The sequence below is a fragment of the Mandrillus leucophaeus genome, unplaced genomic scaffold, assembly GCF_000951045.1.
Source record: "Mandrillus leucophaeus isolate KB7577 unplaced genomic scaffold, Mleu.le_1.0 Scaffold1213, whole genome shotgun sequence".
In the NCBI taxonomy this organism is placed as follows: domain Eukaryota; kingdom Metazoa; phylum Chordata; class Mammalia; order Primates; family Cercopithecidae; genus Mandrillus; species Mandrillus leucophaeus.
The window spans coordinates 636,269-647,041 of record NW_012100466.1 but is presented as its reverse complement, the minus strand read 5'-3'; the positions used below and the strand labels follow the sequence as shown (position 1 = coordinate 647,041).

At 38.6% G+C, this 10,773-nt stretch overlaps 1 pseudogene; it reads right to left on the bottom strand.

The window, feature by feature from the left end:
- Positions 1 to 1,305: 1,305 nt before the first annotated feature.
- On the bottom strand, positions 1,306 to 2,668 carry LOC105533022 (annotated as a pseudogene).
- Positions 2,669 to 10,773: the final 8,105 nt, after the last annotated feature.

Genomic DNA, 10,773 nt, shown 5'->3' with positions numbered 1-10,773 from the left:
ATCTTCGTGGCCACATTTTATATAGTCAATGAAGACATGCCAGCAACAGTCCCATGTATATCTTGGCATTAGAGCACCAGGTCTGTTGGATGGTGGTGGCAGGCACTATTATTTTATATCCAGGTAAAAGGCCAATTTTATAAACTGCCACTTGGAGATAAAAATCAAGGGCTCAATATACTCAGAAAGTATTGAGCAATCTGGTATCCCAAATGATGTGAATATTTTCTGAAACCAGTGGCAAATTGTCCCCACCTTTCCCAGCTATGGAGATATTAATACATTGATTCAAATCCCATTACTCAGTCCACATAGCCCTGAGGTCATCCTGCAAAGTGCATATCAAAAAGTACAAAGTTAGGGTGACAAAGTTTGACAGTGATGTTATACAAGTCACACTTGAAAGGTCATAGTAAGCATACCTATGCTGAAAGAAAAGCATCAAATTCTTGGTGTACACATTTAGTTTTATTGTAACAAAGTAACTTGTACACTTTTAACATTTAAAACTGAGCATCATCTTTCCTTGCCAGTGAAACAAAAAGAAAATTTAAAAATAAACAGGAACAAAATTACAATAGAGAATGTCAATTCCAAATAAGATCCTACTGGTTCTGCTGATTCTCCCATTGAGTGGCAGGGCTCAATTCATCATTAGGAGATAATTTGTTTTAAAAGTGTCATCTTAAACCGCAAGTATGTCTGTCAAATATCACAATTAAACATGCCAAAGGAGAAGTCATGCTGTCAAAATGCCCACTTAACCCACCCAAACATCTCAAACACCCTTTGCTGATCTTCCATAACCACATTTTTATACTTTTTTTTTTCTTTTTTTAAACAAGAGAAAGTAGACAGACACATGTTGGTAAAGGCTAGCTGTCCATATTCACATAGAGACACAGTGTACTCTCTGAGCCCAATACATAGAGAAAGGAGGAAAAAAGCTAGAATTCTATGCACTACTACACAGGGGCCTGGCACCCTCCAGCTTCCAGCAAAGCAAAGGGAGCAGGTTTTTCTATTTTCCCACGGAGCTCGGTGTTGTTCATTCCATAGAGTTTTTGTTCAGACAGGAAGGGATAAAAATGAATTTCAAACAGAAAGGGGTAGCGACTCTTTTCCCATTGGATTCTGCTCAAGGTATTTCCCCCCAAATAGGTTGAGAACCATGGTGTAGAGAAAAGAGACCTCAAGAACAGGGCAACTGAGTACAAAAGGAAAAAAAATTAAAAAGACTGCAACTTGTTCCCAGGGACTGGAGAAAATTTTAAAAAAGGAAGATTGAAATCCATCAGTGTTCTATTAGTAATCTTCTCCTTCATCCTCCTCTCCATCCTCCCCTTCATCATCATTTTCATCTTCTTCACTTTCATCTTCATCTCCTTCTTCATCAATATCTTCTAATCCTTCCTCCTCTTCATCATCATCATCTCCTTCTTCCCCTTCTTCATCATCCATGTCGGGAACCAAGTAGTACTATAATTGGTTTGGTCAAATATCATCTTTGAAGACGTCTAACTCATCGGCACCTGCATCAGAATGGTCAGTAAACCAGGTAAAGAAGCTCTCTGTCACTGATGGACATTTGGGTTGATTCCAAGTCTTTGCTATTGTGAATAGTGGATTAAGAAAATGTGGCACATATACACCATGGAATACTATGCAGCCATAAAAAAGGATGAGTTTGTGCCCTTTGTAGGGACATGGATGCAGCTGGAAACCATCATTCTCAGCAAACTATCGCAAGAACAGGAAACCAAACACCACATGTTCTCACTCATAGGTGGGAACTGAACAATGAGATCACTTGGACTCGGGAAGGGGAACATCACACACCGGGGCCTATCACGGGGAGGGGGAAGAAGGGAGGGATTGCATTGGGAGTTATACCTGATGTAAATGACTAGTTGATGGGTGCTGACGAGATGATGAGTGCAGCACGCCAACATGGCACAGGTATACATATGTAACAAACCTGCACGTTATCCACATGTACCCTAGAACTTAAAGTATAATAATTTAAAAAAAAAAAAAAGACGTTCTCTGGTTCCTCATGCTGCCTCTTCCTGCTGGCTTTATTCTGTGTTTGTCTTGAACATTTCATCAAATCCTTTCCAGATTTCCATTTGATTTCAGTGGACTTAAAAGATGAATCACCACTCTCATGCAGATGAAATTCTTTGGAGAGAACTTTATTTTCAAAGTAAGGATTTTCATCAAAATAAAAATCTATTCTCTAACCTGATTTAATATCTTCAAATTCTGTCACTTCAACTCTGGTCAAATAATGCAGTGTCTCTTCGTCCTCCTCCCCAAGTAGTGTAGATATTTGTGGATGGTTGACAAATGTTGTTACCCCAAAATTTGTGATTTTGGTGATAAATTCTGACCCCTTCTGAAAAAATGATTGGCGGAGTTTCTTATATTTCTGCTCTACATTCATAATCTCCTCACTGGCTTGTTCATTAAGTCTGTCTATTTCATTTTGTACTTCATCGATGTGTTCAATGCCTTCTTGCTGTTCTTTTTCTTCCTTCTTCGGCAAGCCTGCAGAGGCCGATGTCTCCTCCGGTCCCAGAGCAGGAGGTGGTCTTAATTTCTTCTTTTGAGGTGAGAGTGGAGATTGGCATTTGGACTCCATGCTGCTAGGGAAGTCCAAGAACCAGACCACAAGTCTCTTCACTCATCCGGAAGCAGGCAGAAGACTCTGTTTTGCTTTGTTTTGTTTCACATTTGGATATCGAATGGTATCAGCACCATTTTTTTAAACACTTTTTTTTTTTCACTGAATTGATGTTGCACCTTGGTAAAAGATGGATCTTCAAGAGACTGAGAAGATAAGCCACAGACTGAGAGAAAATATTTGCAAAACACATATCTGATGAAGCACTGATATCTAAAATACAAAAAAGAACTCTTAAAATTATACAGTAATAAAATGAACAACTTGATTAAAAAATGGGCAAAAGACTTGAACGGACACCACATCAAAAAATATATAAATTTGGCAAATAAGCATATGAAAAGATGCTCAACTATCGTAGGTCATTAAGGAGTTGCAAATTAAAACGACAATGAGATACCACTTTGCATGCATTAGAATGGCCAACATCCAAAACAATGACAATGTCAAATGTTGGTAAGAAAGTGAAGCAATGGGAACTCTCTTTCATTGCTGTCAGGAATACAAAATGATACAGCCACTTTGAAAGACAGATTGACATTCTTACAAAACTAAATATTCTCTTAATCATATGATCCAGCAATTATGCTGTTTTATGTTTACCCAAATGAATTGAAATATATGGCTACACAAAAATACCTGTACATAGATGTTTATAGCAGCTTTATTCACAATTGCAAAAACTTGGAATCACCCAAAATGTCCTTCAGTAGGTGAATGTATAAATAAATTGTGGTACATCTACATAATGCAATATCATTCAGTAATGAAAAGAACTGAGTTATCAAGCCATGAAAAAACATGGCAAAAACTTAAATGTATATTATTAAGTGAAAGAAAGACACCACTTTGGAAAGGCTATTTACTGTATGATTCCAACCACATGACATTCTAGAAAAGGCAAAACTATGGAAACAATAAAAGGATTAGTGGTTGCTAGGAAAAAGAGGAGAGGAAGAGATAAATAGGCAGAACATAGAGGAATTTTAGGGGAATGAAACTATTCTGTGTGATACTAAAATACATGATATATGCCATTTAATATTTCTAAAAACCTGTAAAGTGTACCTCAATGTAAATTATGGATTTGAGGTTGTAATTATATGTCAGTATAGATTCATTGATTGTAACAAATGTACCACTCTGGTGCAGGTTGTTGACAGCTGAGGATGTTGTGCCTGTGTGGCAGCACAGTGTCTGTGGGAACTCTCTGTGTTTTTTGAGACAGAATCTCACTCTGTTGCCCAGGAAGGAATGAAGTAGTGCAATCTTCACTCACTGCAGCCTCGACCTCCTGGGCTCAGGTGATCCTTCCACCTCAGCCTCCCGGTAGTTAGTAATACATATGTGTGCCACCATGCTCCGCTATTTTTTTGTATTTTTTGTAGAGACAGGGTTTTGCCATGTTGCCCAGGCTGGTCTTGACCTCCTGAGCTCAAGCAATCTGCCCACCTAAGCATCTCAAAGTACTGGGATTACAGGCATGAGCCACCGCGCCTGGCTGAGTGTTGTTCTTTTAAAAAGTTGTTTTGATTATTTTAGGTCTTTTGCATTTTCATTCAAATTTCAGAAATAATTTGTCAACTTCTTGGACAACAACTTATTTTCTTGGATTTTAATCAAAAGTGCATTGAATCTACACATCAATATGAAGAAAATCTTAACAACAAGACTTCTTATGCATGAACATGGGTGTTTCTCTATTTATTTTGTTCTTGTTTAATGTATCTCAGAAATCTTTTTTAGTTTTTATTTTTCACATCTAGTATGTCTTTTGTTAGATTTATTTCTCACATTTCATGTGTTTTTAGTGCTATTGCCAATGATATTTTTTAGAAATTTTAATTTCAAACTGTTTATTGATAGCAGAGGTATAATTGATTTTCGTATGCCAACTTTGTATCCTACAACGTTATTAAGCTCACTTAGTTCTGGTAGAGTATTTTGAGATTTTCTATGTAGACATTCATAATGTCTATGAATTAAGATAATTTCACTGCTTTTCTAATATAGCCTAGTTTTCTTGCCTTATTATCTTGAATAGAATCTCCAACAAAATATTGATAACAGACTGTGAGAGCAAAATTCTAGCCTTATGTCGGATCTTATGGGGGAAGCATTCAGTCTTTTACCACTAAGTGTAATCTTAGTGCTAGGCTTTGTGTGTGTGTGTGTGTGTGTGTGTGTGTGTGTGTGTGTGTGAGAGAGAGAGAGAGCTCATTCCTAATTTGCTGAGCATTTTTTTCTAGCATAGATTTCGGATATTGTACAGTGCTTCTTTTGTCTTTATTGAGATAACAACTTAGTCTTTCTTTTTGTCTTTGTCAGTACAATGAATTACATTTCATTGAATTAGGACTAATCAGGTTATCTATTTCTACTTGAGTGATTTTCTTGAAGTTTATCTTTCAAGAAATTTTTCATTTTCACATAAGTAGTCAAATTTTTCTTTTTAATATCTAATAGAGCCTACGGTGAAGCCATGCCTCTTCTTGCTAGTATTGGTAATATGGGGCCTTCTATCTTTACTATCAATGATATTGATCTTCTTGAAGAATCAGTTTGGTTCGATTGACTTTGTCTATTGTTTTTCTGTTATCTATTCCATTAATTTCTGTTCTCTAGTTTCTTAATATGGAAGCAAAGGGACAATTATTTGAGGCCTTTCTTCTCTTCCAATATATGTGTTTGGTGCTATACATTTCCCCCCTACATACTACTTTAGCATAATTCAACACATTTTGATAGGTTGCATTTCCATTTTAATGTAGCTCATAATGCTTTCTAATTCCCCAGATGGTTTTAATTGACCTATGTGTTACTTAGAAGTATGTTATTTAGTTTCTGAATAGCTATGGTTTTTTTTGTTTCCAGAAATCTTACTGTTACTGTTTTCTAATTTAATCCCAGTCTGGTCAGAGAACATACTTTATATGACTTGAATCCTCTTAAATTTATTGAGAAATGTCTTACGGCCCAGAATATGGCGTATCTTGGTAAATTTTCTGTGTGTACTAGACAAGAATATGTATTCTGCTGTCCTTGAGTGAAGTGTTCTACAAATGTCAATTGCTTGATACCTCTTTTGCCAGCTCAGATGTGCTGCTAAAGTTTAAGTTGGTTTATCTTTATTCTGGAAATACCTACTATTTTGCTGGGTTTACTACTTGTGGTAGTTTCAAAGGTATGTCCACAAATTCTTGATACTCCTTGTTTTAAAGGGTGCAACTTAATTTCCTCCTCTTGAGAGCATCTTGGAATTAGTGACTAGTTTCTAGTGACTAAACTGTGGCAGAAGTGATGGTATGCCTCATCTAGATTAGGGTACAAAAAGAGTGCAGTTTCTTTCTTGAATGTAATCTTTCTCATTCTCTCTTAAATCACATACTCCTGTGGAATCTAGCTACTATGTTGTAAAACAGCCTCAGGGAGAGGGAAATCGGCTGTCATGTGGTGAAATCATTCAGGCCAACTACCAAAAGGCCCAACATGAGGAAATATGGAAACATACCCTCCTCCATTCAACCCCAACTGACAGTTTGACTGCAACCTCATCGGAGACCCTGGAGCCAGAACCACCCTAAGAAGCTACCATGATCCACAGAAATTATGAGGCAGTAAATCTTTATTTTCTTAAGTCACTGAGTTTGGAGTAATTTGTTATATGGCAATAGATAATTAATACACTCCTTCATCCACTATGCCCTTAGAGATTACATTGCTTGGGGGTCTTGCCTTACCTTGGAAGGAGTTTTCTCTCTTTTGATATTAGTTCATATGGATTTCATTGCATTGTCAAATCATTGATTTTAAAAAATGCATTTATGATGTTATCTTATTGTTAAGGTTGAATAGGACAAGGAATATAAGGAATAAAAACTGACCTGAGAATTCTCTAGTAACCTTTTATTTCCTAACTGTAAGCAGAATTTTCTTTGCCTCATGTTTGAATAACTTCAATTTTTCTGAATGAGTCCTTAATAGGCAACTACTCTAGAAGAAGATAAAGGCTAAAAGCCAGAGTTGTTTTCCTCGTTTCTTTGTTTATATCTGAGATCTGGCACTGATAGACCCTTTCACTGTTCTTATTGTTCCCTATTATATCACCATGGTATCACAACACAGCTGGTGAAGACTCCTCTAATACGGGGCAATTTTGACTACACATCTTTACAGGCTTTATCTCCTACTATCACAGAATATGTAGTTTGTGGTGGTTTCCCCTTTTTCTACACATAACTAAACTCTGTATGGCTTTGAGGAGTAGAAGTGGAAATATTTAGAATTAATTTTCCACCTCACTCTACCAGATTCTAAAGCTCACTACAATCACATTTGTCAACATGATACTATTTACATTTTTTTAAATCAAGCTCACCAGTGAACTTAATATTACTAAATCTAAGGCTATTTGTTATCCCTTATCTTCCTTGACCTATCATTAGCACTTAATACAGTTGATTAACTACACTTTCTTACACTTTATTTGTTAGCTTTTAGGACACCACATGAACATTCATGATTTTTTCCTCCTATCTCACTGGCTACTCCTTCTCAGTCTTGTTTGCTGGTTCTTCCTCATCTCTCTCACATGTTATTAGTGGATTGCTCCATAAATCAGTACTCAGAATTCTTTTTATTTTATTTTATTTTATTTTATTTTGAGATGGAGTCTTGCTCTGTCGCCCAGGCTGGAGTTCAGTGGCCGGATCTCAGCTCACTGCAAGCTCCGCCTCCCGGGTTTACGCCATTCTCTTGTCTCAGCCTTCCGAGTAACTGGGACTACAGGCGCCCGCCACCTCGCCCGGCTAGTTTTTTGTATTTTTTAGTAGAGACGGGGTTTCACCGTGTTAGCCAGGATGGTCTCGATCTCCTGACCTCGTGATCCGCCCGTCTCGGCCTCCCAAAGTGCTGGGATTACAGGCTTGAGTCACCGCGCCCGGCCTCATTTTTTTTTATAATAAAAAAGCTTTTGATGATCTTATTCAAAGATATCTACACATCAATCTATCTATCAATTATCTATCTATCTACCTAATTTACTATTTCTTAATCGTGCTTTTGCAGCTCAGTCTGCTTTGACGAACTTTAGAGCTGTATGAATTACTGCCCACTTGATACTTCTTAGCTTTTCAGTTGATACCTAAATATTAATATGTCCAAATCTGAACTCCCAGTTTCCCCTCCCCATGCCCTGATCTTAAACTTGCTTTTCAGTCTTTCCCATCAAATTAAATGGCAAATGCTTCCTTATGTAGTTGACTAGGACCAAACACTTGATATCCTGAGTCCTCTCTTTTCTTTTTTCCTACATCCAAATCTTAGAAAATCCAGTTGCTTCTACCTTTAAAAATATATGACCACTTCTGATCACTTCACAAAAATCTGACCACTTTTTACCACCTTCACTGCTACATGTCGAATACAAGTCCTTATCGTCTCTCACCTGGATTATTGAAATAACCTTCCAAATAGTCTACTTGCTGCTATCCTTATCCCCTTATTGTCTATTCTCAAAAAGAATCCAGAGTGATTCTATTAAAATGTACATGAAATTTGGTCATAACTGTGTCAAAACCTTCCAATCGTTTGTATTTCAGAGTAAAAGCCAAAGAATGTTATAATAGGCCACAGGGCCCTACATAATCTGAATCTCTATTAATTTACTAGCTTTATCTCCAATAATTTTCCTCTCATTTTCTCACATTAGTGTAACCACCCAATGGGGTCACAGTGCCCGCTGACTAGACAGAGCTGATTTTTCAAGACAGGGAAATTGCAATGAAGAAAGAGTAATTCATGCAGAGCCGGTTGTGTGGGAGACCGGAGTTTTATTACATAAATCACTCTCCTTGAGAATTTGGGGACCAGAGTTTTTAAAGATAATTTGGAGGCTAGGGGCTTGGGAAGTGGGGAATATTGAGGAGATCGAATCATAGGGGGTCGAAGTGAGTTTTTCTTCTGTTCCTGGGTGGGATGGCAGAACTGGTTGAGCCAGATTACTGATCTGGGTTGTGTCAGTAGATCCATTGAGCGCAGGGTCTGCAAAATATCTCAAGCACTGATCTGAGGTTTTACAATAGTGTTGTTATTCCCAGGAGCAATTTGGGAAGGTTCAGACTCTTGAAGTCAGACACCGCATGACTCCTAAACCATAATTTCTAATCATGTAGCTAATTTGTTGGTCCTGCAAAGGCAGACTGGTCCCCGGGCAAGAAGAGTGTCTTTTCAGAAAAGGGCTATTATAAATTTTATTTCAGAGTCAAACCATGAAATAAATTCCTTCCCAAAGTTAGTTTGGTCTACGCCCAGGAATGAAGGACAGCTTAAAGGTTAGAAGCAAGGTGGAGTCAGGAGTGATCTCATTTACTATCATAATTTCCTGTTATAATTTTTGCAAAGGCAGTTTTATTATTAGCCTTTGACATTTTGCTCCCTTGGCCTAGAGTGCCCTTACCCCAGACATCTGCATGGCTAGTTTCTTCATTTATTTAAGAATTTCCTCAGACGTGGCTGGCAAGATGGCCAAACAGGAACAGCTCCAGTCTGCAGCTCCCAGTGAGATCAGTGCAGAAGACGGGTGATTTCTGCATTTCCAAATGAGGTACCCAGCTCATCTCACTGGGACTGGTTAAACAGTGGGTGGGTTAAAATAGCAGGCCTGAGGCTGCTATCCTTAGAAAAGCCTGTTGCAAGGTTGGGCCTTGGCTGTGTATCTGGTTCCACAGTATCTAGGCTTTGCTGCTGCTGAAAGAAAGTCACTGCCTTTTCTTTTTTCTTTTTTTCTTTTTTTTATTTCTGAATTTACAGATCTTTATTGCCTGGACCTGACTGTAAGATGAAATATCACTATGTCTGCTGTTAGCTGTTTCAGTCCCAGCACCAGCTGTGCCAAACTAAAATCTGGTGAAATCTCTCTACTCAATGGAAAGAATTCAGACTCTGGGACTGTTTCAGATGCACTGGTTTGTGTGGTCACAAACTATGAAAACATCATGGATGATGGCTCTACTGTCTGGGTCACACACCAGTGCCTACAGGAAAGGGATTTTCCTTTAATGAGTTCATCTCAAAACAAGATACTGATGACCTCTATATTTCCATTACAGAGACTAATTACATTCTTAGCTTGTGATTCTTTGTAAGTTGGAGGAGGGAACACCACAAGAAGGATGACTGCTCCATCCACTCCTGACAGATCTGACTCTGGACCCCTTCTGCGAGATGTCTCACTGCCACTGACTTGTGTTTATCTTTTTAGAATAGTTGTGTTGCAGAACTTTCTTCTTAGTTCAGCTAAAACCGGGTTCTTGTCACACGACCAGGAAAGATTAAGTTTGTGGACACATAGAAGAGTGAGGAGTGAAATTTACTGGGTGAAAAGGAAAAAGGAAAAACAACTCTCAGCAAAGCAAATGCCAACAGGCTCCCACCTCACAGATTGAACACCAGACCACCACACAGGAACTGAAGAGGTCAGCTTCCTACCGTCTGCACAAGGCATGAACTTCCCATGTGGCCACTCCCTTCCTGGTAATAGGAAACGGAGGTGGTTAATTCCACATTCCCAGTTCCAACTCCTGTAGTTATTCTGAGGGCTACTAACAGATGTATGAGTTGCATAGCATGGCGGTGTCGGATAGGGGTATTAACTGGGATTGGTAGGGGCTGGTCTCCTGGGGCAACATTGATTTTTGGACTGAGGAAAAGCAGGGTTCAGGTGCCTGTCCAGTTAGAGGGGAGGCAAATATAAGTTGAGGTACCACACAGGAAAAGTATGCCTTGGCTTGGTAGAGAGAACTGGTTGTGTATGCCAAAAAGATGTACTATTTTGTTATTCTCATGCTTCCATATTCTTAGGGTCCCTGCTGGGGCTGCTGCTGTAAGTGGTTGTAAAGAGGTGTTTGGTTTAGGCTGGGAGGTTTTTTTTTTTCCCCAGTGTAAGAGGAAGCATTTTCTGTTTACTAAGATTGATGTGGGAGTGCTGTTGGATGTTGAGATAAGGAGACAGTCGTGGGTGGTGTGTATAGGGATGGTGTATGGAGAGGGGAGCCAAGGGAAGAGGGATAAATAGGGGAGGTGTTGGC